Genomic DNA, 6000 nt, shown 5'->3' with positions numbered 1-6000 from the left:
CTAACTGTATTAGCCCTGGCCTGGTTGCCACGGGTTACAGCGTGACTTGTATGCAGGACACTGTGTGTGTGTATAAAGCACTAAGCGTGTGTGTCAGGGTGAGTGACCTCTGTCTCATGCGTTCACAAGAGGACATGCAGGGTGTTTGCTGGCAGGGGAGCCCTGAGAGGTTTGTAAATGTTTGGGGGACGAGATAAGAGACTTAGGAAATAGATGGGTTTATGTGTGTGCGTGTGTGTATGTGTGAGTGTGTAAGTGTAAGTGTAAGTGTAAACGAGTAGGGAGGTGCTAACTTCAGCGTCTTGGTCGACAGTGAACCTCAGCTGGATGTTTGACCTTATTTCGTCAATAAAGGAGCAAAAGGATGAATCAGATTGGATGCATGCGCCACAGGGGGAGGACTGTGCACGCACGCACGCACGCACGTGTTCCATCAGAAAGAACAATAAGCTCACAAACACACAAACATGCAATGGAAATATACAATAGGCACTCTCCCCCACCCCCCCAAATTTAAAGTTCACGGAGTGGAACATGCACACACGCATACACACACTCTGTCTCGGTCTCAGTTTCTATCTCTCTCTCTCTCTCTCTCTCTCTCTCTCTCTCTCTCTCTCTCTCTCTCTCTCTCTCTCTGTCTCTCTCTCTCTCCCTCTCCCTCTCCCTCTCTCTCTGTCTCTCTATCTCTCAGAGCTTTCGTCCTTTATCTAATCTGTGTTTTATTGGATATGGTAATTATAATGAAAGGCCTATCTGACGCTCAGTTTAATTTGTTTTTGTGCCTCTCTCCTTCTTTCTTCCCCCTCTGGTTGTGTCTGTGTGTGTGTGTTTCTTTAATGAGACAATGGTCGCCTTCTCTGACATCCCACATTATTGTGGGACTCCTTTAATAGGGAATGAGACATGGCTGGTGGTGTCACTGGAGTTTTACTGTAGCTCTGGGGGGGGGGGGGGGGGGGGGGAGCACACACAGGATGCCAGCCACACACACAACCACACACACCACTAAACACATTAATACATATGAATACAAAGTCAGTTTATAAGACAATCAGTAGGAACCCTTTGGCATTTGGCCTTTGGGGTTGCAGGGATTCAAGAAGACTTGGCACCCTCGAGACCCACGCTGAATCTTTGGAAACATTTATTCAGCATGCCCTGAGTGTTGTTGTTTTGTTTTCTGTTGTTGTGCTGCTGGTTCTGAGTATGCTGGTGAGGTTTGTCCTACCTCCCCCCTGACTGTAGGGCTCTAATCTAGACAACTGCCCTTGCGCCCTCCCTCTGATCGCTACTTCAAAACCAGAGGAGGCATTGCCGCAGATGAGAAGGTTTTATAGAACAGAGTTCTGCAAAAAGTACAATGTGTTCTGGAGCATTTTGAAACATTGCTTTTAACTTTTAAACCCAGGATTTTTTCTTTTTGTTCAATTTCCACAAAATATTCTTGATAGTGACACCAAAAGCTATTTTTCAAATCAAACTAAAACCACAAACAGGCTAGCATCGCAGATAGGTAACACACCTCTAAAGGCCAACACACACAGCAGGCGAGAAACGTCACCTGAAGCCAATGGAATGTTGCTCTAAAAAACGATCTAACTGTAACATTCGTATCCGATGCGACCTTCCGGAAGGATCAAATCGCCTTTCCCCGCCGTTCACCCTCCCTGAAGTCCTTCTTTGCACTCTTCTTTGCAAAAGTGTTGAGCTGACAAAGTCGAAACAAACCCTCCAGAGTTAACGGACACTCCTTTATTCTACAGTCAAAAAAGTCTGGGTTTTGGTCTTTTGTGCTCAGTGTTGGCCCTATGGTCCGCTCCCCTCAGTGAGTTCCCAGACCTGGAGCCACGTGCAGCCACAGAGCAGCTCTGGGTGCATAGGGACAGAACCAAGAATTTGGATATCAAGGTCATGACGTCCACAGTGGGTGGTTGTACTTATTGCCCTGGTTTCAAGGACTTGTTGATGTTGTAGTACATGTTAGAGACATGTACATGTTGTGCTTGTCTGTGTTGTTTGTGTGTGTTTTTCTCACAAGGCCAATGGGAAGCGGTGGAGAGCCACCACTCAATTCTTCCAGGGCCAACAAGGGCCAAGATTTACTTCATCAGGACTGACAAGACCTTGGGATGAAAACAATATAATAGGGTCCTGTTTATTTGTTTGTGTGTGTGTGTGTTGACTACCGAGAGCACAGTGCCTAGCTGCCTTTACAAACTTGTTACAGGTATAGTGCTTTGTATTGATTCATTCTCTCAGCTAAAGTACCATGCAGTCTTGACAGCGAAAGCGATGGCTGTGTGTGGTGTGGTGTGGCGTGCGTGTTTGTTTGTTTCAAGCATACATAAATGCATATGCATACATGTGTTTGAGTTTGGTCTCGCCCAAAGTCATTGTGGAAGCAGCCATTAGCGTAACAGGGCAAGGCTGAGTGGGTTTATGTGTGTGTGGTTGTAGTCTTCTGTTCTCTTTTGTTCCTCTCGGCGGGTGCTGTGGTTTTCCATTTTGGCTATGCAGATGCACTCCATGTCCCACAATGATGTAACACTGTGAAACAGATGATACGAAAAGATGCACGCTTACTAAGCCTGTGTGTGTGTGTCGTGTATGTGTGATTGTGCTTAGTGTAATGCAGTATTATCTTTCAGTTGTAGTTGATTGTAAAACTGAACACACCAACTGAAACATTGTGTGTGCATATGTAATGTAGGTGTGCAACCTTTTTCTGTGCCACGCACCCCAAACCTTCTTGAAGCGCTTTAATTTTCCTAGCAAAACGCCAAATGTGGCTGGCCTTTTTACCTCAACTATCACATATGGTAAACTTGGCTTGTGTGTATAATGTGCGTATGCACGTGTGTGCATGCGTTTATAATTCTTGTTTGAAGGTATTTCAAATGTACATCCTCAATACGATGACACATGGGATTCAGCTCCCTTTGTACATGACAACAATAGACGTTTCTCTTTTCCCTCCTTCCCTCTTTCTCATTCTGCATACATTAGATCTGTTTCTCTCTATAATGTATTTCTTGCAACATTTATAAATGAAAGTGTGGCTCAGAAGTGTCTCTCTTTTTTCCCTGTCTCCGCTATAGTAATCACTATGTAAACAAGAGCCGTGCCTTTGAACAAATGTTTTAGTGAATAAAGACCTAGCTTTGATGTTGTTGGGTGTTTTCTGGTGTTACATGCTAGTCTGAGGAAAAGTGAAGATGTGCTTGTTTTTCTGTTTCTCAATTACTGAATCAGTAAACAGGGTACCGTCAAAAGCTTCGAGATGAGAGCTCAGGGCCAAAGCCCGGAAGCATAGCCATACTAGAATATGCCATCTCATTCCATCTTATCCGGTGTACTGAGTGTGGCGGTAGGTTTCCAAAGTAGTTGGGATGCTAATCTCAAGGATCTGAATTTTGATTTTAAAGTGTACATGGGAAACGACAAGGATTTATATCAAACTAGCGGTGCTAAAACATGTAATTGTGCCTTACCCAAAGTGTGGTTCTTGTTGAAAATTGGTAAGAATGAGTCTGTGAGAATGAATGATCATTTGCCTATGAAACGCAATCTATCAAGCAATCTTTCTACACTGATACATACCATATGCTAGGTTCCTGGCCCTCAAGTACAGAGGGCAATGATGTGTCTGTGTGTCTGTGTGTGTGTGTGTGTGTGTGTGTGTGTGTGTGTGTGTGTGTGTGTGTGTGTGTGTGTGTGTGTGTGTGTGTGTGTGTGTGTATGTATGTGTGTGTGTGTGTGGCGACCATCTGCTGATCAAAGAGCCAGTCAGTTGAAGAAGGATAGAAGAGCGCTAGGTGGCCAAATTCACACAGAGCCATAAGTCACAACTCACTGAAGTCACAACTCACTGAAGTGTTTGTGTGTGTGTGTGTGTGTGTGTGTGTGTGTGTGTGTGTGTGTGTGCCTGTTTGAGGAGGGGTCTCTAGGGTCTTGGGTTTCCCTGTAGATACAGATTCACAAATTCTCTGAGACATGACATAGGAGTGGATTCTCAACAGACCTGTGTGTGTTTGTGTGTGTGTGAGGGTGTGTGTGTGTGCATGAGTTTGCCTAGGTGTGTGTCTAGCTTGTGTGTGTGTGTGTGTGTCTAGAGGTCTCGGTTCTCTCTTGCCTGTCTCCCCAGGCAGGAGACCCCTGTCTCGTCTGCCATTTCTCAGCCTGACAGCTGAGGGCCTGATGCTGGAGTGAGGGAGGGAAGGAGGGAGGGAGGGAGGGGATGAGAGGGGAGGGAGGAGGGTGAAGCCCACATCTCTCTCTATCTCCCACTCTCTTTCTTTCTTTTCCCTCTCTCCCCTGCCCTCACCCCCCTCCAGGGACCAGATGTCCTCCTTCTGGGGGGAGCAGAAGAGAAGGAGGGGGTGGTGGTGGGGGGGCTACGTTAAAAACCCTCCCTGTGTGTTTCACTTAACATTTCCCCACCTGGAACCTCAGGGAGAGGGACCAAAGACAAGACCCCAGATAAGGCTGGTCTCAGGAGGACCCATCTCTGCTGTTACACTGCCCTACACCTGGCCTCTGAACCATACATCCCCTTCTGTACTTCCTGACAGATTGGCTGGAAATAAATGCCAGGTTTCTAAAGGCGTATCTTTTTTTCCTTTTTTTCTGGCAATGCAATTTATGTCCTCGGCCTTTCTCGGCTCTGGAAGGTTACTTTTGTTTTTTTTGGGGACCTAGCAGCTTCTCATGCAGAACTGTCAAGCTGGCCTGGGCTCAGCCTCAGTCTAAAGCTAGTGATTTAGGGTAGTTTTGTCAAGCTAGCTCTGCCTCAGCTTCAGTCTAAACCTTTTGATTTAGCATAGCATTGTTGAGATAGCTTAACCACAGCCCCAGTCTAGTCTAGTCTAAAGCGAGTGATTTCCCATAGCATTGACATGCTAGCTTTACCTCAGCCACAATTTAAACCTTGTGATTTTGCTTGAGCTAGCTCCAGTATGTCTCCTAAAGGGCCCCTCCATGTCAGAGATATGAGGAGACCAGCTTCCGCCATCATGGGTTACCTAAATCAGCATCCTCCCCGTGCCTGTTGGGAATTAGGTGTGAGAGATGAGGGGATCCCTAGGCCATGTGTTTCTGACAGGATTGTGTGTGTGTGTGTGTGTATGTGTGTGCGCGTGTGTGTGGCGTAATAGTGGGGGGAAAGGGCTCGGAGATGGATGGCCCATACAGTCATAATTTTGAGCGTTCCCTTAGTAACAATATCTAAATATGGTTCTACTTAACAGTTCCATTATGGTACTTAAGAGCCACTGATACAATGGCATTATGGGGTGTTAGGCAAAAATCAAGGCACAACACAAACAACCCATTGCGGGTCTACGGTCTGTGAGTTTGCGTGAGGATGAAGAGGAGTGCCGAAGGGGGGAAAGAGAGACGATGAGTGGAGGTCACCTGATGACCTGTTGGTTGAGTTCTATGGGGTGTGTTGGAACTAACACGGCATAAGATGAGAGGCGAGACAAGGGGGTCGAAGACCTCGTACCCTCATCTGTGTCTCTCCTCTGTCTGATGAGGTGGACGGGGAAGGGAGGACAAGAGGGTGCAAGAAGTGCAAGCTTGTGAATTGCTGGTATGTGAGTGCCCTTCTGGGTGTGTGTCTATCCAGACAGTGATTGTGTGTGTGTGTGTGTGTGTTGTTATGTAATGCATGTAATATGTGATGAGGTGGCTGAGAGAAGGTGATAGGGGCAGGCAGCAGTAATGTGAGTCAACAAGTTCTCTTGAAAGTCTATTTAGTGACGGAGTGTATCTGGGCTGGAGTAGGGATCAGGCAGAGAGAGTCACAGACAGGGAAGCTCCTTTTAACCTTCAACAGATGGACTATACAGGTAGATTGACAGGTTAGTTTCTACATTTGTTGATCACAACCCCCCCCCCCCCCCCCCCCATCCATCTGCCTTTCTGCTTCACTCTCCTTCTCTCCTCTCCATCTCTGTCCATTTCTTTCTCCTTCTTTTGACAGTCCATCATTTGCAG

The sequence above is a fragment of the Osmerus eperlanus genome, chromosome 14 (genome assembly GCF_963692335.1).
Source record: "Osmerus eperlanus chromosome 14, fOsmEpe2.1, whole genome shotgun sequence".
Taxonomy (NCBI): Eukaryota; Metazoa; Chordata; class Actinopteri; order Osmeriformes; family Osmeridae; genus Osmerus; species Osmerus eperlanus.
The sequence above is the reverse complement of the archived record's forward strand: the minus strand, read 5'-3'. Positions refer to the sequence as shown.